Source organism: Staurois parvus, unplaced genomic scaffold (genome assembly GCF_062004578.1).
Source record: "Staurois parvus isolate SC_StPar_1 unplaced genomic scaffold, SC_StPar_1.0 ptg000259l, whole genome shotgun sequence".
Taxonomy (NCBI): domain Eukaryota; kingdom Metazoa; phylum Chordata; class Amphibia; order Anura; family Ranidae; genus Staurois; species Staurois parvus.
The window spans coordinates 1,220,468-1,247,215 of record NW_028318055.1 but is presented as its reverse complement, the minus strand read 5'-3'; the positions used below and the strand labels follow the sequence as shown (position 1 = coordinate 1,247,215).

The 26,748-nt window shown below is 40.2% G+C and overlaps 1 protein-coding gene across 2 annotated transcripts in view; it reads right to left on the bottom strand.

Annotated features, from left to right (window-relative positions):
- SUGCT (succinyl-CoA:glutarate-CoA transferase) overlaps positions 1-26,748 on the bottom strand; it is a 1,130,146-nt gene that overhangs the window by 810,093 nt on the left and 293,305 nt on the right. The gene's annotated exons all lie outside the window — the stretch shown is intronic.

The window sequence follows — 26,748 nt, the reverse complement described above, 5'->3', positions numbered from 1 at the left end:
CAAACCTACAGACACATCTTGGTTATGAACAACAACTTAAAAATATTCAGCCATATATTGTCAGATAGATTGGCCCCAATTATCTCCTCTTTGGTCTCATCTGACCAATCGGGATTTATCCCTGATAGGCTTATCACTGATAACATTAGCCTTACATTGAACGTAATTCAAGATGCTAATTTACACTGAAAAGAAGTGTTGTTAATGAGCTTAGATATTAACAAAGCCTTTGATAGTGTCCTCTGACCCTATTTGTTTACACTGTTGCAGAAATTTGACATCAGTGCTGAATTGCTATCGGGGGTACAGACTCTATATAATTCCCCCCAAATGAGGATTAGACTTCCCAGCTGCAACTCAGACTTTTTCACCTTGAACAGGATATATTTATTGGACGTAAAAAATGACAATGCACATCCCATACGTTTCCTCCCCCCACTGTCTGCCCAAAAACCAGGGGAGGAGAGGGGGGGGGGGGGATCTGCTGTGGTGGTTGGGGGTGTCCTAGGGGGGTGGAGGAGGGGGTTATTGCTGAGGTGGAGCTGTGCCTTCTGGAGAGTTACAGCAGCATGATCGGACAGCGCAATCTGTTCAACAGAAGATACACGGAGGTAAAATTGGTCAGTAACCAAGAAGTTCATTCTAGAATAGGTCCTATGAACCTTGTAGTAGTGGCTACACACATGAGGAGAGCCTAGGGTGCCTATCCAACAAGCAATAAGGTACATCATTTAGATGGATTTTTTAAAGTGTTTTAGAGCTGGGAATGATAGGGTAGATTTGCCCAGGAAATGTCAAGCTTCGAGTTTTGGCTAACATTAAAATCACTACTGAGCATGAAATGAAATTACTTGTGTTTGTCTAAGTTATTATCAGTGTAGGAGTTGATGGATATTTGGTTAGTAAACAGTGGCAAAGGTGTATAAATGACCATGGAAATGACATCTACCTGAATCTGACAGGGGGAAAGGGAGGAAGGACAGTTCATATGTACAGCAATAACTGCCCCTCTGATCTTGGAGATCAAAGAGATGCTCAGAAAATACTGGTAAAATGTAGAGGAAGTTTGGGGGAGGGTGAAGGGGGGGGGGTAAAGTGGGTCTTTTAGAGCATCACAATTTGGGGGTTTAAGCGTTTTGAATCCAGGCACAGTTTGTTCCTCTTGCTTAGGGATCAAAGGCCTCTCAGGTATTTTAAGATGGGCTATGTTATACAAGCAAAACAAGAAATTATAAAATGGTCATTGTCAATTTTGCCCAACCACCCTAGAAACAATGAAAAACATAAAAACCTGAACATTATAAAGGAACAATGCCTCTCTTCCCCCAAAATAGGGGATCTATAATGTGTATAAAGTGGAGAAAAACCTATTGAGGTAATGGGAACAACTATAGCAGGAAGTTATCACCACCTCTCCCACAAAATGGTAAGGTATGCAGCCAGGCATCCATAATTGAATGGATGTTTTGTGCACAAAGGTAGGCATGCATCATAACGAGGGTATCGAACAAGTTTAGGGCCTAATTAGTATTGAATGGAGATGCAGACTGAGTGTGGCAGTGTGGTCAAAGGGCAGACTGGATTCCATTACGATCAGTCCACCAAAGGGTTGCAAGTGGGGCAACCAAAATCTTCTCATCAGTAGTCCATTCTGGTAAGGTGTTACCAGAAGGAGTCACAAATGAACTTTTCAAGCTAATGGGAGGTGAGACTTAAAGATTTGGAAAATGAGTATCACATGGATGAGTCTCTCTAACATCAAAGAGACTCATCATTCTCAATCCAAGCATTGGATAATATCAGAACTTTAAAAAAAAAAAAAAAAAAACAATATCAGCTTGCATACTTAAGATTTTGTACTTCAAGTATGTAGCCCTTTTTCACAGTATTGACCACAGTCATTCCCGACTTCGCACATCAAGCTATATTGTAATTGTGTGCTGTTTAACCACTTGCCGTCCGCCTGCTGTTTATAAACGGCAGGGCGGTGGCACTCCAGGGGCGGGTTGCCATTCATAAACAGCACCCGCCATTTCTAGCTCCCTGAGAGTGCGCAGCACCGCGATCCGGTGCCCGCTCTGTCCTCCGGACACAGTGAAACACCGATCATTGGACAGGACCTCTGTACGAGGTCCCGATCATGTGATCACTGAAAGGCCAATCAGTGATCACATGCAAAGTAGTAAGCAAGATGTCACTTGTGACATCATTGCTTACTACGTGTGAAATCTGTGAATGATCACAGAGGTCACATGGTACAAGGCTATTCACAACAGCCTTGTACCACGTGACAAGCTCTGACCAATCACAGCTCACTCAGTAGTTCTCAATGGCTGCAAGAACGCAGCCAGAGAGAAGGAGAAATGATTGCTTTTACATCCTATATGGGTGTAAAAGCAATCACTGTAAAAAAAAAAAAATCTTCATCACCCCCCACAAGTAGTACAGTGTCACCATGGTGACACAACTGCTAGGGTGACAGTATGTAATAAAAACAAAAAAAAAAAAAAAAAACCCCATAAATAATATAACAAAAATAAAAATGTAAAAAAAATGTTTAAAAATAATTTTGGGTTATAAACTAATTTGTCTTATTTTTTTTTTTACTAAAAAGATAACGGAATAAATTTCAGAGATCTATGATGAAAGATTATTTATTTGCAAAATTTTATAAGAAAAACACTTTTTTTTCAAAATTTTTGGACATTTTCATTTACATAGCAAAAAAATTAAAATCCCAGTGGTGAATAAATACCACCAAAATAAAGCTTTATCTGTCTCAAAAAAATGGTAAAAAATTCATATGGGTACAGTGTTGCATGACCGCGCAATTGTCATTCAAAGTGTGATTGTGCTGAAAGCTGAAAATGGCCCTGGACAGGAAGGGGGTGAAAGTGTCCGGACTGGAATGGGGGGAAAGTGTCCGAACTGGAAGGGGGGGAAAGTGTCCGGACTGGAAGGGAGGGAAAGTGCCCGGACTGGAAGGGGTGAAAGTGTCCGGACTGGAAGGGGGGGAAAGTGTCCAGACTGGAAGGGGGTGAAAGTGTCCGGACTGGAAGGGGGTGAAAGTGTCCGGACTGGAAGGGGGGGAAAGTGTCCAGACTGGAAGGGAGGGAAAGTGTCCGGACTGGAAGGGGTGAAAGTGTCCGGACTGGAAGGGGGGGAAAGTGTCCGGACTGGAAGGGGGGGAAAGTGTCCGGACTGGAAGGGGGGGAAAGTGTCCGGACTGGAAGGGGTTAACACCAACAGTTGACCAATAGTTTTACACACACTCCAAATAAAAACACTTATTAAAGATTTATGCCAGCATTACAAAGAAATGCTCCCTTCCTAAGGCTAGGATCACACCACACAGGTATGATGGAGTGTGCGCATGTTCCATGTGGGGAAGTCCATTCATTTCAATGAGCTGCCCTATGCGTGAGAAACATGCAAAAAGAAGTCCCCAATCCTTTTCCAAATCTTGAAAAACTGAACTGCATACACAGGACAAAGCACATTAGCAGCTGTGAGGGGGTGGCCTTAACAAATAATGGCACCACCATTGCTTGGATAAAGTGCAGCATGTTTCTGTGAGTGTTGGGTAAGTGTGAGATGTTGCAAGCATTCATGACAAGCACAAGGTGTGAGCCTAGCCTACAGCCATATCCTACATTTTAATGCCACTCGTGTTTTTCATAGGCTACAGTTCCTTCTCAGAACCCAAAACCATGCTAGTAGATTACTGGCTTCTATCCAAACTTGGAACAAAATGTAAACATGTATGAATACATATTTATAATATAATATTACATTACCACAATTATTTAAAAAAAATCAGCATTCCTAATGACAGTTCATTTTGTTTACATATTGAATCAATTGACCCAACATTGGAATGAATTTTACTTTCCATATTCTCTGTTCAGTACATTTGTCCAGCTAAGTGCTGATCTTATCACCCTTGCAATTCTAGTTTATTTTTCCTTAGAGGTCATTCAATGAAAAGAAGGGAAAAGAGTAACGGAAAGTAAAACATACATTTACTAGAACCTTCCTACCACCCAAGTAAGAAAGAAAATAATTGAAGTATATTCCAAGCTTCAATGAATTCAATTATTATTTGAAGGCTTTAATAAAAAAACATGAGATGGATTACGTTTGAAAACACAAGCTCGACTAAAGTAAATAAAAATGATGAAGCAGAGGAAAGCTTAATATAGAAAATAGAAAGGATGTCAATATAAATTTTGTTAATATGGCCATCCTTTAAAAACAAAATGAAAGCACCAGTTAACCCAAAGTATCCTGCTCTTTTATAGAAAAGAAGAATATTTAACCACTATTTAAACATGACCCTGCATTCCGGGGTAGGGGGCGCACGAGGTGCGCGACCGCCCTACCCGCGGCACCGATCACGTCAATCACCGGATTACCCGCTGGAGCCCAGTGATTGCCGGCAAACACAGATGGGGAGGAAGGCTGCATTGTTTTCAATGGAACTCTCCTCCTGGTCAGCTTTCAGCACACTGTTCCGGGATCGCTAATCACAGCCTTCTGGGACAGTGTGTAACAGAGAGGTACACACCCCCACCCCCTAGTAAAACACTCCCCTCACACAGTTAACCCTTTGATTGTCTCCAAAAGTTAACCCCTTTCTCCCCAGTGCCATTAGTACAGTGTCAGTGTTTTTTTTTTTTTTGCACTGATCACTGTATTGGTGTCACTGGGGATGTCAGTGCCCCCGAGTCAGTTCCCCCCCAGTGTCAGAATGTCCGCCGCAGTCCCACTGATTGCCACCATAAGTCGCTTATCGCCACTATTATTAGTATAGAAAAAAATTCAATATCTATACCACCATTTGTAAATGCTATAACTTTCACGTAAACCAATTAATTTACACGTATTGTGATTTTTTTTTTAGAAAATACATATCGCAGAATACATTTTGGCCTAAATTTATGACGAAATTTGATTTTTAAATTTTTTTACTGGACATGTTTTATAGCAAAAAATCCAAAATATTTTTTTTTCTCACAATTGTTGGTCTTTTTATAGCGCAAAAAATAAAAAACACACAGGCGATCAAATACCACCAAAAGAAAGCTCAATTCGTAGGAAAAAATAGGACGTAAATTTAATTTTGGTGCAGCATTGCATGACCGCGCAATTGAAAGTAAAAATGACGCAACGCCATACCACAAACCGCTTACTGACCACCCTAAAGCATAAATACTGCTACAGGGCAGCACGGGTGCACAAAATCACATATGTATACCTGATTCACGCTCCCGTGGTTTTCACGCCCCTCCCAGATGGCGTCAGATTGCCCATCAGTACACCAGTCATCATATTTAACCCCTTGATTGCCAGGAAGACGCTCATACACAATAATCCTCCATTGCTCGTATAGTGTCTGCACGAATCAATATCTTTGATCAGATCAGCACTATACCAGAGTTCACATTAGTATAGCATCCCCAAAAAGGCAGCATTAGCGGGATCAGCCCTGGCACCTGCCAGGACCTGCGTTTAGCTCCTACGCTTACCCTCCCCCCTTCTCCCCCAGCAAGTGCAGCGTCAGTAGGTCACTGTCACTTGATACATTGGACACATAACCACAGTGTTCGCAGAATCAGGCCTGATCTCTGTTAGCACTTGCCGGTAAATTTTGATGACTCTCATATGCAGCAGAGTGCCAGTACTAGTGCCACGCTACCTTTTGGTGAACTGGTGAGCACCAGCGGTCTAGTACATCCTGGTCTTTCAAATACCTCTTAGATTGTAAGCTCTCAGGATCAGGCCCTCCTAACCCTCTTATATTGAACTGTATTGTTGCTGTATTGTCTCCCGTTATATTGTAAAGATTGAGCAAACTGTTGGCGCCATATACAGTGAGGAACAGAAGTATTTGAACACTCTGCAATTTTGCAAGTTCTCCCACTTAGAAATCATGGAGGGGTCTGAAATTCACATTGTAGGTGCATTCCCACTCTGAGGGACAGAATTAAAAAAAAATTCATGAAATCACATTGTATGATTTTTAAAGAATTTATTTGTCTTGCACTGCTGAACATAAGTATTTGAACACGTAAGAAACAGCAAGAATTCTGGCTCTCAAAGACCTGTTACTGCGCCTTTAAAAAGTCCACCTCTACTCCACTCATTCATCTAACTTAGTAGCACCAGTCTGAGCCCTTTAAAGACACCTGTCCACCCCACAGTCAGTCAGACACCAACTACTACCATGGGCAAGATCAAGGAATTTGATAAGAAGCATGCTGAGTATTTTGCAGATCTCGTTTGTTGCCACAAGTTTTTGGAAAATGAAGAAAAAAGAACTAAAATATATTTTTTCTTTTTTTTTATAGTTCACCAAGTGAGAAAAAATGAGAAAATACTCACCATGCCTCTTTTTAAATTGCTTGGGGTGTCTACTTTCCAAAAAGGGGTCATTTGGGGGGGGTCTGGTGCTATCCTGGCATTTCAGGGAATTTGAAACTGTGATAGGTAGTGAAGAAGTGAAATGAGGAAGTTACGGACCTTCAGGCTTTTAAAGTGGTTTTAAATTGGATTTCAGGCTCCTGTATGTGGCTAGGCTCCCAAAAAGTCTCACACGTGTGGTATCCCCATACTCGGTAGAAGTAGCAGAATGTATTTTGGGGTGTAATCCCACATATACCCATGGCTTGTGCGAGAAATATATCATTTAAATGACAACTTTGTGTAAAAAAAAAAAGTTTTTGTCATTTTCCAGAAACTTGTGGAAAAAAATAAATCTTCCAGGGACTCAATATGCCTCTCAGCAGATAGCTTAGGGTGTCTACTTTACAAAAAGGGGTCATTGGGGGGTGTTTGTACTATCCTGGTATTTTAGCAGCTCAAGAAATGTCATGGGCAGTCAGAAAGTAAAAGCTGTGTAAAATCCATTATCTATACCATATTTTCCAGACGCTATAACTTTCACACAAAGCAATAAATATACACTTACTGGGATTTTCTTAACCAAAAAACATGTAGCAGAATACATTTTGGCCTAAATTTATGAAAAATTTTTAGTTTTTTTGGCTATTTTTTATAACCGAAATGAGAAAATATTGTTTAAAAAAAAAAAAATTCTCAAAACTTTTTTTGTTTACAGCGCCAAAAATAAAAAGCGCACAGGCGATCAAATACCACCAAAAGAAAGCTTATTTGTGTGACAAAAAGGACATACATTTAATTTATGTACCATGTTGCATGACTGTGCAATTGTCAGTTAAACTAGTGCATCGCTGTATAGCAAAAAATGGTGTAAATTGCAGTATCTATACCATAGTTTGTAGACGCTATAACTTTCACACAAAGCAATCAATATACACTTATTGGGATTTTTTTTTACCAAAAACATGGAGCAGAATACATTTTGGTCTAAATTTATGACTAATTTTGAGTTTACTATATATTTATATATATATAGTATTATATATATTTTTTTTTCAAAATTTTCGGTCTTTTTTTGTTTATAGCACGAAAAATAAAAAGCGCACAGGTGATCAAATACCACCGAAAGAAAGCTCTATTTGTGTGAAAAAAAGAACGTAAATTTCGTTTGGGTGCAGCATTGCATGACTGCGCAATTATCAGTTGAATTAGTGCAGCGCCGAGTAGCAAAAAGAGGCGTGGTCATTAAGGGGGGTAAATCCTCTAGAGGGCAAGTGGTTAATAATAGCAACATTTTGTTCCTAATTTAAAATTGTATTTATTTAAAACCAATGCTTCACTTCTGATTGAATTTGGGGTTTTGTCCTTTTAAACATGCTTATTTCAGGAACTCATATGCTAGACTGCAGAAATAAAGTGTAACTAAAGGCAATTTTTTTTCCCATTTTGAAGAGAGTAAGGGAGGGTTCTACATCATTTTTTTTGCCATCTGTTTCCCATTGGGGATATTTCCCTACACTTCCTGTCCCACAGCTAAAACAAGAATTCAGAGGAAATCCCTCCAAAGTGAGGGAATCCTAGTGTGTCACCAGAACTAGTGTTTCCATTGGAAGATTTACCCTCTATTTGTGTTTTGATGTCAAATCAAAATTTGGGATTTTCTTTTACTTTCCCTTTCGATGAAAATGGTAAACTAGACAAATAGAAAAAATGTGTCTTTGCAATGTACATTTTTTTCCTCAAAGGTGGAGATACTCTTGTAGCGCCCCTGCCTTGGGCTGGCTAAATTTAGTATATAGTTTAGATGTAAACAGTTGAGCTGTAATTCATTTTTCAGGTCTGTTCAGGTTTTCCCCAAGCCTGATGTCTGGATGGCTTTTGTCTGCTGCTAGAAGAATGTTCCAGCATTAGAGTAGGAGGGCCAGCCATTGGAGTTATGAATGTTTAACCTCCCTGGCGGTATAGTTCTTTCCGATTTTTTGTGCTGAAAGCGGTACATTTTTTTGCATGGAAATATGTAGTTTTTTATTGTAGGCTGTAATTTTTAGGAATAACTCACTGAAATCTGTCCAAACAAGAGTCTAGTAAACATCCCGGGGAGGATAAAACTTGAAACACAAAATTATAAATTATAATTTAATAAATAATCATAAAAAATAATAATATAATAATAATAAATTTAATTCAATAATATAATCAAACCAAAAACACTGAAATGTGAAATATAGCGCCAAGTTCGCACATCGCTGAGCAAATTCGCAAAATCGTTTTCAGTGTCTGATGACGAATTTCCCCCATGAATCATTATCACTCAATTCTGCAAGTGGTTCTGATTTACTATCGCTGTTCTCTAGCCGGTCTAAAACCGCTTTTGACGTAAAGGGACGCTTTTTGGACGCCATGGACGTTTCTCAGTTTCCAGGCAGAAAGAACATTCAAAATGCAGGCAGGGCGCCGGACAAAGCACGCGGGACACAATGTATGTGAAATGCATTGAAACAGCAATGACAGCAAAAATGACATTTTTTTAAAATTTCAAATTTGCCACCGGTTCCGGCGCTTGTACGTCCCGACGTCACAGGGACCGGAACACGGAAGCCGGATGCCGGCATCGGCCGGAGGAGATGGCCGGGGACGCTGCAGGGGACACATCGCGGGAGCAAAGGACAAGGAAGGGCTGCAGGGACTCCCTGAGCAACGCCGCATGGAAAGCCCGAGTGTAGCTCGGGGTTACCGCTCTTGGTACTCAAATTTTACCCCGAGCTGCACTCGGGAAAACCGCTAAGGAGGTTAAAAAGACATTACCCTGTGTACATCGGGACCTGTACAACTGGTGCTATTCTGACCACATGTATTACCACATCTGCTATTTCACCGTGGACAGCAAGTTAGAACAAAGAGAAAACGAGAAATTCTGTGTGAAACTCATAAACCCAAGTTTCGTCACTGGTAATGATCTTCAACATAAAGGACGGGTCATCCACGGCACGCTGACAGAGTTCTTGGCAGACTTCGACGCGGTGTTCCTTCTGCTCCTGGGTCAGCAGCCTGGGGACAAACTTGGCAGCAACATGGTGCATGTTCAAATCACATGTGAGGATTGCCTGGACTGTTCCGAATGACACACTGACAATGGTAGCAAAGTCCATCATGCAGAAGTTGCCAAATGGTTTTGACATTTTTGGGGGTTTAGCTTCTTGAAAGCCTTCCTGATCTCTTGTCGTCTTCCAGTGATGTTCTTCACACATGCCACTAAAAACACCTCAAATGGCTCATTGCAGAATCGCTGTAAACTTGCCGAATCATGTCAAACGTCTCTGTGGCAGATTCGCCCAGTTTCACGCAGAATTTCACGTTTTCACTTTGTTTCAACTTGCTGTCCATGATATAATAGCAGACGTGGCAACACATGTGTTCAGAATAGTACCAGCAACACAGGACAAAGTATTTTGGCACACTGACTTTTGAGAGTCAGTGCTCCTTGTGACTATGCATGCAGCCTTGCACTGCCATCTGTTGGTGTGTTACAAAACTAGTCTGGTAACTTTTTGATACCACCTGGTAGAGTATTAGAAATACTGAGGACTTTCATGATATACTGTATGCTTATTACACAATGGGGTTGATTTACTAAAGGCAAATAGACTGTGCACTTTGCAAAGTGCAGTTGCACTCTACAAATGCAGTTGCTCCAGAGCTTAGTAAATGAGGTAAAGCTTCCCTTTGTCAAGAATACCTAATCACATGCAAGGAAAAAAAAAAAATTTGTTTGCACACGATTGGATGGTGGAAGTCAGCAGAGCTTCTGCTCATTTACTAAGCTCCGGAGCAACTGCACTTCTAATTGCCTTTAGTAAATCCACCCTAATATGTGCACACTGGATCAAGAAAAATAATAGAATTTGAAAATGGCACATAAGAATTAAAGCTCAGAAAGTTTAGAATTAGAAGCAAAACCAAAATACACATTTTACAAGATAGGGGTGAAAAAATTGACCCGTTTCAGAGACTTGTGGATCTTGATCTATTTGATCTAGCTGGAATTGTAAATATCAACACCTCAGGCAAGAAACAGAGTCAACAAGTAAGAATGAGAAGCCTTGCACTCCTTTAAGGAGAACTGGACCATCAAAGAGGCAATAGCAGTGGGTGTCCTAGATGATGATATGGCTCAAAAATGGTACTGGAGTTCCCTGTTATATCACCCCCTTCCAGTCCAGACACTTTTACCGCCTTCCAGTCCGGACACTTCCCCCCCCTTCCAGTCCGGACACTTTCCCCCCCCTTCCAGTCCGGACACTTTCACCCCCTTTCAGTCCGGACACTTTCCCCCCCTTCCAGTCCGGACACTTTTACCGCCTTCCAGTCCGGACACTTCCCCCCCCTTCCAGTCCGGACACTTTCCCCCCCCTTCCAGTCCGGACACTTCCCCCCCCTTCCAGTCCGGACACTTTCCCCCCCCTTCCAGTCCGGACACTTTCACCCCCTTCCAGTCCGGACACTTTCCCCCCCTTCCAGTCCGGACACTTTTACCGCCTTCCAGTCCGGACACTTCCCCCCCCCCCCTTCCAGTCCGGACACTTTCACCCCCTTCCAGTCCGGACACTTTTACCCCCTTCCTGTCCGGACACTTTTACCCCCTTCCAGTCCAGGCCAATTTTCAGCTTTCAGAGCTATCACAATTTGAATGACAATTGCGCGGTCATGCAACATTGTACCCATATGAATTTTTTAGCATTTTTTTTAGACAGATACAGCTTTATTTTGGTGGTATTTATTCACCACTGGGATTTTTAATTTTTTTGCTATGTAAATTAAAATGTCCAAAAATTTTGAAAAAAAGGGTTTTTCTTATAAAATTTTGCAAATAAATAATATTTCATTATAAATCTTGGCCAAAATTTATTACGTTATTTTTAGTAAAAAACAAAATAACCCAAATTAGTTTATAACCAAAATTATCAGTTTTAAACATTTTTTTTTTACATTTGTTTTAATTTTTTAAAACAAAAGGGGAAGTTCCGCTTTAAGGACTGTTCCCCCGCTCCCCGTTGGAAATTGGCACCTTTGGGGAGCAGAAATTAATACTTGAAATTGACAGGTACCTGCTCCCACATCCGCTGCGATTGCCTAGGCGATTGGAAGCGGAAGTGCCCCGTAGTCTCCTGGGGCACATGACAGGTCCCAGAAGACTACAGGACCATTCTCAAAGCTTTTTTGCAGACCTCACTTGACATGTAAAAATCCACTTACAAAAACAGGGGACAACTCTCTCAATTACAACTATTTCTGTGTGATTCCCAATATATATGCCTAGACAATTATCGATGTTAACAAAAGTTTGCTAATTTAGATGTAAAATATGCTCTTCCACATTGGAAGCTCTATAAATATTTACAATTATGAAACAGTGTTTCAAATATTTCTCTACCCAATGTAAACATTTCACCCCAAGTCTTCTCATGAAATGATAGGCACTCAAACGTAGACATAAGGCTTCGTTCACATTAGTGTATCTGTGCGTACACCCATGGGAAGGGCCATCTTTGCCCACAAGGAATATACAGGTGTTCTATGAATTCATGTGCATTTAACAGCCATGCAGGTGTGGGTACATGTTCCTAAATGCATACTATCTGCATTTGGGGACATGCACCAGCACCTGCAGGGCTGTCAAACTGGGACCAGCAGCTGTGTCCATGCAGCTACTGCATTCAATTAGACAATGAGACTGCCTGCAAGCGGTTGTATGGAACACCTGTGCATCCCAAGCAGGCGCCAAGAGACCTTTGCACGGGTGTACACATAAAAATGCCAGTGTGAACAAGACCTCAGAGGTAATTCAATTCTCTACAAGCTTCTCTCCCATCATAATGGCTAAGTGGGAAGAGGACCTGTGTACTACATTCACAGAAGAACAATGGTACCCATAAACAGACTCACAAAGCATCTAATTGAACACTGTAGAGTCAGCACAGAAAAATTTGCTAAGATGGTACTATTCTCCTAGAACATCTAACAATGTTGCTATACCACGAGACACATCCGCGAGAAGTTGGAGAAAAAGGTACACCATTACACAAGTGGTGGGCATGTCCCACGTATAACACTTTGTGGGCGCAAGCTTTTCTTTTTATCTCCTTCTCTGAGTACAGTGTTCTTGGAAATCCAAAGCCGGACATATTGAGACTGGGCTCAGAGCAGATCCATAAAACAGAAAGGATTTTCATCTTTCATACCTTAACAGTAGCCAGACTCCTCATGGGACTGAGATTGCATGCCAGACCTGCCTTTACTTCATGCTTAATTACCCTTCTCAATGAGAGAACAATGAATTTAAGTTTAGGTGCTCCAAGCCATACCAAAATACTATTCCTTGTGGAAACTATGGCTTAATCACCTTTGAAAACACTAACCTTCTACATTAAACTATACATTTATGTACCTGAAGGAGGGTCCATTATACAGGTATTTGTCCTGGAAATATCTATATATGGCTTTGAACTATAACAAACTGCCTGTGAACAGGACCATGTTTTGCTTTCCTTTTGTTTGTTTTTAATCTATGTTTTTTTGCTCTACGGAGTGTGAAGGTTTGGGGGTTTTCACTTACTGGCAGTGCTTTCCAATGAGTTCACTCCCATCCAGAAATGCTGTTTAAGGGCTTGTTGGCCCACATTTATTTATAAAACAGAAAATTGTATACAGAAAAATTAGTTTCCCATGCAAAGGTTCCACCATCAACACGAACATAAACAAATTCAGGCTTGTGGCTCTCTCCAGCAGTGCCACTTCTCAGGCCTAATGCCTTAGTCCTCCAGACTATCAAACAGCACCTCAGTGCTCCTGTATACACTCTGCACCTTGGCCGTCTTCCAGCTCCTTGCTGCTCTGTCACCATCTTCTCCTGCACTGTGCAGACATACATGCTCTGGATGCCCTGTGCAGCCTCTCTGATGCCTAGAGAAGGAACTGGGGTCCTCCTGACCCCTACACAGAGACCACCTGTTTCTCGGGTGAAGCCCTGAACTATTGTCAAGTCCTAGATTATAAGGAATGTGTCAGGGCTCCCGGTATGACCAGAGGTATGTGGACTGACGCAGGGAAATGCAGGATTCAGATATGTTATAAACAATATGATTTATTAATACTAACAATACAAAACGCAGTGCAATACTAAACATAAACACAGTGCAAACAAACCAAACCACCCACAGATAACAATACATACAATGCAAGCGTATTCAGGCAGGCCGGGTCGATAACTATCGGGCAGGTAGGTACAGGAGGAGCAGGCGGAGAGTAGTCAGGTCACGAGCCGGGTACAGCAACTAACGGGCAGGTAGGTACAGGGGGTCAGGCAGAGAATGGTCAGGGTTACAAGCCAGGGATCAAACAGGAGAAGTCAGCAGAGGTCAGGATCAGGCAGGGTCGGCAACAAGTCAGGCAGAAACAGGAACAGGAATGCAGGTTACAAGATACAGGGGCCCATGGAAAAACACACACCAAGGCCCTGACTGTGAGTCTGGCCATTCCTTAAATACAACCCCCGCAATCAGCTTCAGGTGTTTGGCTGACTGCAGGGTTGAGTCTCTGATTGCTGAGAGCTCCCGCTGGCCAGCCCTGGTACTGCAGCCCACAAGGCAGGTGAGTCCCACCATTATTGGCAAGTCCATTCCTGACAGAATGTGAACACCTGCTCACTCGGTCTGTTGGTTACTGGAAAGACCTGGGCACTGGGTTGGAGACTCCTTTTCTCCCAAAGCACTTTAGAGTCTCTGAGCTCCAGCCCCTGATTCGGGAATTACAAAAGTCAGAGAAAGATGAAAAACCAGCTTTCTCTGCTCAGAACTGACATTCTGAAGCCCTGCACTCTGCATATGTGGTGCAAACCTTGTGTCAGTGCCTTCTACTTTTTCACAGTGGCAGGAACTCGCACTGCTACAGGAGATATACAGTATAGTTGGCATAATACTTATGCTTTATGATCTCTCCCTCTGAAATGCAAATACATGCTACTCTATATTAAGATGTAATCTTTATTTTTCCAAAATATATCTGTACAACAACCAACTGTATAAATGCTGCAGCACTGATCTTTTTTCTTTTTCCGGATACTGTATTCTTCTAAGAAAATTTATTTTATTTATTAAAAAAGTACTCTGTGTCTTGGTAGGTCATAGCATAAAGAAATAAAAATGGACAATCAAAACAAACTAAAAAAAGTGTAAACTGTGGCATAGTTGTAGATAAGCAACGAAATACCTAACCTGCATGACTGTTATGCTGATCCAACAACTTCACCACCATTTGAATCGCTGTCCTGAAGCAGGCATGCAGACCCAGTGTTCAAACTTTGCTCTGACATTACTAGCGGCATATTGGTTCCAGTTCAGTGGCTCAGAAACTATTTAGACCAGAAACAGCCAGACAACTAGCATTTTTAGAAGGTCAGCCATGGCAGCATCCACTATTTATACCAGTGCAACATTTCTTTAAAGCAGATTGTTTTAGTTTATAAAAACAGTTTAAAGAAACAAAGCCTTATGCAAAGTCCGTCAGCCCTGAAATCTTGGATAGGGCAAACATTATTTTACAGAGTGAAATCTGGTTTCTTTAAAAACAATTATTATTATAGAAGAATTCCATCAGTAACAAGGTTGCCTGGTGAAGCTCAAAGCCTTTTAGATGTAATTTGTGAACATGCTGTTCTTTTTGTTAAGTACAAAATAGCTCTGTGTCCCCATAAAATTTGTGGTTCCTTAAATTGTCAGCTGCATTGTGTTACACCATATAACTAATCAGGCATTCATTGGTAGCATTCCTTCCTTCTGTATGCAAGTGAAAGATGATTGATGTTCCCGAAAGGTCTGATCCACTGCTACTCCATTGAAATGGAAAAATAACACTGTGATAAAAGAAAAGTCCAGTTGCTGTGTTCCAATTGTTGACTATATGAATAAACAATGACCATTGTAAACATCCCTGGCAGGGTTATATGATTTTTCCAAAAACCTGTATATGACACATTTGCTGGACAGCTTGGCCTGTTATAGGAAGTGGAAAATAACAGATTTACTCGCAGAATTAACAGGTGATAAAACGGTGCTACAGAGGGGATTGTAAAAAAGACTGCTGTGGTAATGCACCTAACTGAGTGCATCTTATATGTCACTTTTTATTTTGCCCATGGATACACTTGTTTAAATTAAACTGTAGGGGAATTCATAACACATGCTGGCCACTAGGATTGTGAAAGACCTAGGGCACCCTGGAGGATAAAAAGGAGAGGGTTGTTGTGCAAAGTAGGCATGGGGGATTCCCATTGGCTGAAAGAAAAAAAAAAGTCTATGGCCAGCTTTATACTTGCCTCTGGTATTCATTTCTCTATTGAACATATTCTCTCATAAGGCTACACTTCACAAAGGCTGTGGTGTGCACCACCTACGGTGACAATGCTTTTTCTGTATTAGACATTATTGCATCATTTTTTATGCTTTTTTCCCCAAATAAAATCAGCTTAAATATTTGGTTGTGCAACAAATCTGTTTTCACTTTACAAAAAAAAGAACAATAAGCTAAATCAGAAAAAAAACAGTCTGTGGAACGGATTTAGGAGAAATAAAATTACTTTCAGAGGACAAAATTTTAAAATTCGCTACCAACCAAAACATTTCACTTAAAAAACATTTAAAGCCACTACACATACACACTGCATTTAATTTAATTAACAGAATTTTTGTATATGTAAAAGAAGCCGATGTCTACATGCAAGAACTTGCTTAGGAAGTCACATGTCACAAAAGATGTTGAAAAACTATGCTAATGTGTTAATGAACCCACAACCCATATAAACCATCCAAATGATGTAGTGTTGAAAACATTTCTGAGCTGTCTACAATTTGACTATTCTACCCTCTCCAACTGATTTAGAAAATAAAATAACCCTTGCCTTAAATCACAAACAAATGTCGAATAGTGTTAATTTCTTTGTGGCGTTATAAAATCCACACAAAGAAACGTATGTAATAAAACATATGCCACAGAAGATTGCGTGAACCCTGCAATTGATACATTCAACAGATATGGTAACAATTTGAGTTTGATAACCACGGGACAAGTGTAGTTCTTAGTTTCTTTAATATGGGATGTCTATGATGTCAACTCTGTCTTCATACAGTTTACTTGCATTATGCAAAGAGAGGCTGAAAAAAATGCAGGTTTCATATATTCAAGACTATTACATTTTACATAGTAATACTGTATATAAAAGTAAATATAGGTGTATCATGATTTAGAGATTTATTCATGTGTGTCCCAAATGGGGAAACTTTTTTCACTTTCTGTCCCAAATGGCTATAGTCATTGGGACAGAAAATTAATATGAAATTTCCCACTGGGTCAGATAAGAAATAAGATCAAAAAACACACAGCGCCCAGGACCAATCTACTAACAAACAATTATAAGTGAAATGCTGCTGTGCATAGGTATATAAACCAAAACAAATTTTCCAATATAAACCAGCGCAAAACACAAATGTTAAAATAATAAGTGAATATAAAATTATTATTTTATAAATGATCTTTAAAGTCCAGTGATGAAGGTAAGTGACCACAAACCCGTGACATAAAAAATGATTCCATAAATCAAAAGTCCAGTGATCCCTAAAAAAACTTTCTCAAAAATAAACTTCAGTGCTTCAAAATAATTCTTCCACCATCCACCAGTGCCGGCACTGACCTCTGACAAGTCCCAACCCCTCTCCTCATCCTGGAAAGATCACCCTCAAGCTCGAATACTCCAATCAGCCTGCAGACCCACTACTAGGACGGATCACCACCTACCACCAAGGCCATTCGGAGTGACAGGACCCACTAGGACCATACAGGTATACCTCAGTGAGAAGAAGGACAACTCATCTCGGATCCAATAGAGGGAAGACCTCCTACCACCTGGCATCAGGATAATTACATACAAGGCGCATTTAATATGCGCGTCCGGTGAGTGCGCATTTCATTATCACCTCTATTTCATAGTCACCTCAATTATCCAAAATTTACTTATATCTATGGGACTACTTCTTATCCTTTATTTTATTTTATTTTAATTTAATTTATTTTATTGTATTTTACTTTATCCATTCACTCTAAGGAACTGGGTATATATATTGGTTACGAGCGCTGCACTTGTCACATACATTGTCTTTTCCATAGGTCATTGGTACCTATTTCTGTGCGTAGCAGCTTGTCGATTTTTACTAAGGCGCTTTTTACTACTCTTTGTACATTATATTGGAAAATCAGATAAGAAATAAACACTTCCCCGGACTACGTAAAGTGTCTTTCGTTTGTTGCCTGTGTTATTTTATCCTACTTTCTGTCCCAGGTAACAACAGTCACCAAAACAGGAAGTGAGAGTAAATCTTTTAAACATGTAAACATACAGCAGCAAAAACCCGAGAGAGGTTTCTATCCTTCCTCACAATAAAAAACAAAACAGATGTTCGCTTTAATATGATTTTCAAACATACTGTATCTGTAGCTTATCCAATCCACTTCTTCAACTTACAAAACATGTTCGGTTGAATTCAAATAACTACTAGCTAAGAAAACAATTGTACAATTAGGCTGACATAAAATAACTGGCAAATATGACAACAATGACAATATACAGTATATAAAATTTCATACAGTGATATCAAAATATATAAAATATTATATGGATGATTCTATGAATGAAATATTATATGAATATTTGATTGTTAAAATAGTATTAACAGTATTCAAGTAATGTTAACATTACTCATACATGTATTAAAAAATACCGGCCATATATATGAAATACTGCATGTGTATATATATAGATATATATATCTATATATATATATATATATATAAACACACATACACACACACAAGGGCATCTGCAACTACTGTATTATAGTTGTTCTGCTACTGCATACATCAAATTTGTGCAAATTTCCATCAGACAAGAGAGTTACAGTTTGGCCAAACTGTAACTGTTTTGTCTGATGGGCAATTAAATAAATTGTATGTATGCTGCAATCCCCAGTTTTGGAATCCTGCAATATTTTTTTTCTTTAAATTGATAAACTAAAAGCAATACAATATAAATATATATAGCTAAAAAACAGAGATATTTTGATTCCCCTTATGTCAACAATAAGTTGAGGAAGGACGGTCAATAGAGGAGCTTATGTCAAGAGTTTCATATGTCTTGGTGATGACACTTAGTAAGAAATGAAAACCTGATGAAAGTTAACAACAGAGATGATGTGCTCAGCAGTTAATATGTAATTCTTCATTTTCCATCCTGCAGAATTTTAAGGTCAACTTTTTGCTAATGAATTCATCTTTGTCAGTGGTATTTTCATTGATTTCCCTATGACGCTTTAAGACATAATGAAATTATAGACAAGAATATGATTTTCTAAAAGGTATGGCTATCAGTCCGCTTGACTTTATTACAAATTTGGCATGAGAACTTTTAACTGCCTAATATGACATTAGCAAAATTGTATTAAACAAACCAACCTGACCTTTACTCTGTGGTGACGTTATATTATGAGTAGTCTGTTTTATGTATTTCCAGCTCCTGAAAAATAAAATCTACAAAATGTTGCAATATCTGTCTGTCAAGATAATGTATATTTTATAATGTAAAATCATCACTCCTCTTTTCTCACCCTAAAAGAAAAAAAAATTAATTTGCTACTCCTCCATAGCAGAAAAAAAGAAAAAAAATGTAGACTCTGCAATCAACTGCAATACGTCTCATTACTGAAAATAGAACTAAGCAGCACATTTAAAGTCCATCCCTGGGCAAAATCTGGAGCCCCCTTGTTCTGCTGCCACCTTTCCCAAGTATATATTTATCGTTTGTTAAATCCCGCCATATCAGTTTTTTTACTTACTTAGCAGTCACTTGATCTACCACAGGCCCATTCCCAAAAGTGACAATTTGTGGTTCACTGCTGCATTCCAGGCCAACAGCCACTATTGTACATGCAGCCACTGAAGTTTGGAGGACCTGTGTGGACCTCTCCCATATACAGCTGAAGAGTCCACATCATCAGGCATCAACGTGGGTACCTGAAAAAGGTCCCTCCCATTTTGCAAACTAAAAGAAAGCAGGAGACCCAGCACACCATTTGACATCAGATTCAGGTAAGTATTTAGGGCTTTTCAAATTTTTTTTTGCATATGTATTTTTGGGATTAACTGAGAGAAAGGGAGAATAAAAATGTACTGGGGGATACCTGGAGATAAAAAGCCTTGTCAATCCAAATACATTTGCTGCACTGGGTTCATTGCACATTCACCACATTTATAATGCAGTGAATGTAATGTTAACGGGGCGGACTGACCATTTGGAAACTCGGGCACTGCCCGATGGCCCGGGGTCAGTAGGGGGCCCCATGAGATGCCCTTGGTACCTTTTTCATAGGCTTTTTTGAGTTTGGGCAAGGACACAGGGGCCCCATGATCCCCTATTGCCCGGGGGCCCCATGAGTTGTCAGTCCTCCCCTGAATGTTAATGTTCAACCTGCCAAAATGTCTTATGCATACTTTAGGCCAATGTACAGTACATGTATTTTACAGGATGTAGATGGCATTACAAGGGAGACACAGACAGCAAGAAAGACATAACATGATTTACCTAATGAAAAAATAACTTGTCTCATGTCCACCTCTTTCTCACCTCATGTCACTTGCAGGCTTTGTTGGAATTACAGGAATACCATAAAGCTCCTCAGACAGAACATTTTCCATACCCCCAGATTGTGTATTAACTTCGGCCACTGAATGTGGTTCATTTATTTACAACCTAATTATTTGTTGTTCTGCTCCTTGATAACCCACACGGTTTGTCTTTACAATTTGGTGCTTTCTAATTTCTCACACATAATTGTGCTGCTCTTGAATCTACTACACAGCTTGGTGTTGGTAATACTGTAGTTAAACCTTTACTTGAATAATCAATAAATTATATTGAAAAAGAAAATAAACTTGTGTCCAACAGACGTTGGGGAATCTGGATTGATTGAATGAATGTGACTCTTCTTCACAAATGTGCTTTGTATATGTAGTGAAAGATTCATCGCTGAAAAAAAGATGCAAAGGTGTGGTGCATGTCACATCTATTGCATATTCTAGTCTGTCTTTTAACCACCTCAAAGGCCAAAATATATTCTGCTACATTTCTTTGGTAAACAATATCCCAAATCAGTGTTTATTATTTAGTCTGTGTGAAAGTTAGGGGGGTTTATTTACTAAAGCTGGAGAGTCCAAAATCAGACTCCCTTCTGCATAGAAACCAATCAGCTTCCAGGTTTCATTGCCAAAGCTTCATTGAACAAGCTGGGGTTAGAAGCTGATTGGTTTCTATGCAGAAGGGAGTCTGATTTTGGACTCTCCAGCTTTAGTAAATAAACCCCATAGTGTCTACAAACTATGATGTATACTGTATATTTGAAAATTTATCAGTCCTGATTTACCGACAGGACTCACATTTCTTGAGGCCCTAAAATGCCGAGACCGTATAAACATCACCAAAATAACCCCTTTTTGGAGTAGTAGACACCCCAATTTATTTAGTAAGAAGCATGGTGAATTTTTTTGTAAGTTGTAGTTTTTTTGTAACAATTTTAGGAAAATGAAGAAGCATTTTCACGCATAGGCATACTTATAATTACATCCCAAAACACATTCTGATATGCCTCCCGAATATGGGTATACCACATTAGTGAGACTTGTTCACAGCCTAGATGCATAGAGGGGCTCAAAATTCAAGGAGCACGTTTGGACTTTCAAGGAGCATAAATAATGCATACAGGGATATTGTAACTGGTGTGGCAGTGATTAGGGACAATACTACTAGTGACAGTATCTAAAATATTGGGGGAGGTGATCAGGATTTTTTTTTAACACTATGATTGCTTATTATAATGATCACTGTATAAGCAATCATTTTTGTGCATCCATTCAGGCGCTATTATTTACTATTGTGATTTTTTGTGATTGCCCACAACTATCACATGGTAAAGGTGTGCTGTGATTGGGCCCTGTACCATGTGATCATACCATGTGAAAGATTGCAATAGTAAACAATTGCTATGAATATGATAGCCATTGTTTACAACTGGCATGATCTCTGCAATTGGTCACAGCAATCACATGGTACTAGGGCCATGCACAGCAGCCCGGTGCAACAATCTATATTCCACTGTGGACAGATCACACCACTATGTGGCCCCTAGGATGTACATGAAGTGAGTGAGAAGGATGACGTTATATGAAGTCCACCCTTAATGAGAGAGCACCTACCCAGCCATATTATTACAATAGGACACGCATGAATTGGTTAACTCAGCAATCAACAAATCTCAAGCTCCCTGCTAATTGAAGAGCTCAAGCTCAGCAGGAGAAGAGGGTGAATCAGACTTCTGCAGAGAGATCACAGCTTTAGTAAAGAGTCTTTCTCTGCAGCATATTGGAAGGATACAGTTTTTTATTTATTTATTTTACAGAGGCTGTGGCTGCTTTCTGAAGAAAAGTATTAATAGAGCTTTGCACAATTTTTGTTTTCAATCACCTTAAACATATTTAACTAATTTAAACCAAAGGCTCATTTGGGCTTTAAAAGCCTAAAAGAGAGAATTGAAGGTGTAGTGACATAGGATGTCCCTTCTGATCAGTTCTAGCCCTAATCATGTAACTTGTGCAAAGGAGAAAAAGAATAGCTTGAGGAAACTGGTGGCGACCAAGTGACTCAACAGTGGATCTGTCCATCAACATTACAGTTCCGCACAATATAATTCTGAATCTATAGTTTAGCATAAGACAGTCAAACACTGCAGACATGTTAGAGGAGACAGTAAAAGACTATGGAAAAGGAAGAGGAGACATGGGAAAGCAAGAGGAGACAGAGACTGCAGAATTGGAACAGAAGAAATTTAGAGATTGCAAACATGTTACAGGAGATAGCCAGAGATATGATAAATACTGTACATGCTTGGAGGCAGTCATGGAATAGGGATTCCCATTAGAGTTCTTGCTATTGGCCACACAATATGCATCGAAAGGACCTTGAGTCGCAGTTGGTCATCAGGGCTTTTAAGTATTTCTAAATTCCATATTTTTTTTTTTCGTTTTGGATAGAGTAAGAAAGAGTTACAACCTCTCCTTTCCATTGGGATCAAGGTGCAGTAAAATTAGCCAGGGACATAGGATGACAGTTGCATGATCCATAAAGATCTCATTATTATGAGGCAAGGCTGAATTCTGACAAAAATGCTCTTGCAGCTTGTTCTGATTTTATTGTACCTTGATAAAGAGCACTATAAGAGTGTCTGCATTGCTCAATTCCTGCACCCTCTTACTCACTGGAGAGTGAATTTAAAGAATATTGGTTTATGCTCCACATCCAAGTTATTGAGACACAAACACCCAAAATAACCCCTTCCCACGCCCAGTATTGCCTCAGTTTTGTCAGCAAGCAATATAGGAGTGAAAGCAGAGAGTGATGTTCTCCAAGAAAGGAATTTTACAGGTAGGTAAAAAATCCCAACATTCTCATTATACATCACAGGAAGCAGGGGAGGTATTTGTTAGACTACTGGGACATCCAAAAGCAATCCGATGATGGGCAGGCAACAGTAAACAGGCCCAACAGTAACAATCCTCCTAACATGAAACATCTGACAAATCCCCTAACAGGACCACCTATAAGACTTTCCAACCAATGTCAGCACAAGCCAAGACCTAAACATCCACCTGGTAAAACTTAGTGAATGAATGTGCAGAGGATCAGGTGGCTGCCTTATAGTCCTGGTGTTTAAGAGCTCATATAGCACCAATTTAAAGTCCTATGCCTGAGCAAGGATTTTCCTAATCCACCTAGCAGTTGTGGATCCAGGGGTAGTCTGCCCCTTCCGGAAACCTTTATGCAATATGAACGTGGCATCAGACTGATGAATCAAAGTCGTAGCACAGGGTAGACTCACACAGCCCTAACCACATCCAAGCAGTAGAGAGCAATCTCCTTAAAATGCTTTGGAGCCTGACAAAAAGAAGGCAACACTATGGGGTTGACTTACAAAAGGCAAATAGTCTGTGCACTGTAAGTGCACTTCAGTTGCAGTTGCTCTATATCTGAGAAGAAGCTCTGAAATAAAGGGAAGCTCTGCTGCTTTCTATCATCCAACCATGTGCAAGCAAAAATGCTGTTTTTTGTTTTCTATGCATGTGATTGGGTATTCTTTGCAAAGTGAAGCTTTACCTCACTTACTAAGCTCTGGAGCAAGTGCACAATATATTTGCCTTTAGTAAATCATTCCCATGTCTTGGTTCAAATAAAACGGCAAGATCTCCTTAGGCAGGTAAGAATTACATGATCTTACCACAACCTTTTCCTTGGCAAACACAAGAAAAGAGCTCATTAAGGACAAAGCCACAAGCCCCGACACCTTCATAATCAATGCAACCTTGCCTGATAGGAGAGGGAGAAGAATGTCCTGAATGGGTTCAAATGATGCCCTCTGAAAGATTGACAAAACCCAGACTAAAGTCCTACGGAATTACCATGAACATACTAGTGAAACAATCTGAGCCACCCCTTGGACAAGAGTCCTGACCAAGGAGTGGGAAGTCAACGGTCCCTGAAAAAGCACTGTCAAGGCAGAACTTTGACCTTTTATAATCCTCATGGCTAAGGATTTGTTCAGTCCTGATTGAAAAAAGAAGAACATTTTGCCTGAGAGTATTTCATTTTTGTGGTATAGGAGCGCTGAACCATATTGTAATTTGCTGTAATGTTATACAGTCATGGCCACAAACATTGGCACCCTTGCATTTCTGTCAGATAATGCACCACTTTGCCCAGAAAATTGTTACAAATGTTTAGGTATTCTCATGTTTATTTCTTTTGTTTGTAATGGTATGACACAAAAAAGTGGAGAAACATAAAAAAACAATCTGACGCATTCCATGCAAAACCCCAAAAATGGACTGGACAAAATTATTGGCACCTTCTCAAAATTGTAAGAAATAATTGCATTCCAAGTTTGTGATGCTCCTGTAATTTGTAACTCACCTTTAGCAATTAACAGGTGCTGACAATATAGAACTCACACCAGCAACCAGTTAAAATGGTGAAGAATTGACTCAACCTTTCTGTTGTGTGTCTTTGTGGGCCACATGGAGCATGGGGAAGAGAAAGAGCAGCAAAGAATTGTCTGAGGATTTGAGAACAAAAAATGTGGAAAAGCATGGACAATCTCATGGTTACAAGTCCATCTCTAGAGATCTTAATGTTCCTATCAGGAAGTTTACAGTCCATGGCACTATAGCTAATCTCCCTAGACAAGGACGAAAGAGAAAAACTGAATAAAGATTGCAATAAAGGATTGTTCAGATGGTAGATAAAGAAGCTTGATAAACTTCCAGACAAATTCAAGCTGACCTTAAGGAATAGGGTACAACTGTGTCAGCTCGCACTATACGTTGCTATCTGAATGAAAAGCAGGACCCCACTGCTGACACAGAAAGATATAAAAGCCAGATTGGAGCTTGCCAAAACTTACCTGAGGAAGCCAAATCATTTTGGGAGAAATCGGGCCTTTAATGAAAAGAATCCAGTCCCTACAGTCAAACATAGTGGAGATTTCACTTATGTTTTGGGGTTGCTTTGCTGCTTCAGGTACTGGATGTCTTGACTGTGTGCATGGCATTATGAAATCTGAAGACTACCAAAAATTCTGGGGTGCAATGCAGGGCCCAGTGTCAGAAAGTTGGGTCTCCATTAAATGTCATTGGTTTTACAGCAGGGCAATGACCCACAGCACACGTCAATAAGCACGCAAAAATAGTTTCAGACAATGTGCTGGAGAGTACTGAACTGGCCAGCAGTGAGTCCAGATCTCAATCCCATACAGTACCTATGAAGAGATCTCAAAATCGCAGTTGGGAATAGGAACCCTTACAATCTGAGAGACCAGGAGAAGCTGGCAAGAGTAGTCTAAAGTTCCACTAAAGAAGTGCAAGAAACTCATTGATGGTTACAGGAAGTGATTGATTACAGTTTTTTTCTCCAAGGAGTGAGCTACCAAATATTAAATTGAGGGTGCCAATAATTTTTTCCATTCCAATTTTGGGGTTTTGCATGGAATGTGTCAGATTTGGCTTTTTGTTTCTCCACATTTTTATGTCATACCAATACAAACAAAATAAATAAACACGAGAATGCCTAAACATTTGTAATTGCAACAATTTTCTGGGCGAGTTATAAATGGCTTTATACGTTAATATTAATGTTTTGAATTTTATCTGTTGGGCAATGGGAAGCCAGTGGAGGGATTGGCAGAGAGGGGTGGCAGATACAGAACGGTTAGTAAGGTGGATGAGTCTGGCAGCAGCATTCATGATAGACTGCGATTAGGTAGGCCAATGAGGAGGGAGTTACAATAGTCAAGGCGAGAGATAACCAGGGGGGGAATAAGTTGCTTAGTGGTTTCCGAGGTTAGGAACGGGCGTATCTTGGAGATGTTGCGGAGGTGAAGTCTACAAGATTTGGACAGTGAATGGATTTGGGACTGAAAGGACAGATGGGAGTCTAGGATTACACCTAGTACCCTGGAATGAGGAAAGGGACTGATGATTATGTTATTGATCTTGATGGAGAAGTCAGGGGAGGGGGCACGGGCTGGGGGGAATACTAGAGCTCAGTTTTGGAAAGATTTAGTTTGAGGAAGTGGAGTGACATCCATGCCAATATGTCACTTAGTAGGTTAGCAATGCGAGAGGAGACTGAAGGGGTGAGGTGAGGGGTAAAAAGATAGATTTGTGTGTCATCAGCATAGAGATGGTACTTAAAGCCATGGGAGTTTATTAAGTGACCAAGGGAGGAAGTGTAGATGGAGAAGAGAAGGGGTCCAAGGACAGAACCTTGAAGGACCCCTACAGAAAGAGGGAGTGAAGAGGAGGACGCAACGCTATAGGTAACGCTGAAGGAGCGCTGTGATAGGTAGGAGGAGAACCAGGATAGAGCAGAGTCTCTGAGGCCAAGAGAGTGGAGTTTTTTGAGGAGGAGGGGATGGTTAACCGTATCAAAAGCTGCAGAGAGGTCAAGTAGTAAGAGTATGGAGTAGTGGCCATTGGTTTTAGCAGTTAGTAGATCATTAGTGAGGTTTAGTAGGGCAGTTTCAGTGGAGTGTAGTGAGCGAAAGCCAGACTGTAAAGGGTCAAGAAGGTTGTTGTCGGTGAGGTGGGAGCTCAGGCGAATGTAGACTAAGCGTTCTAGGAGTTTAGAGGTAAATGCCAGCAGGG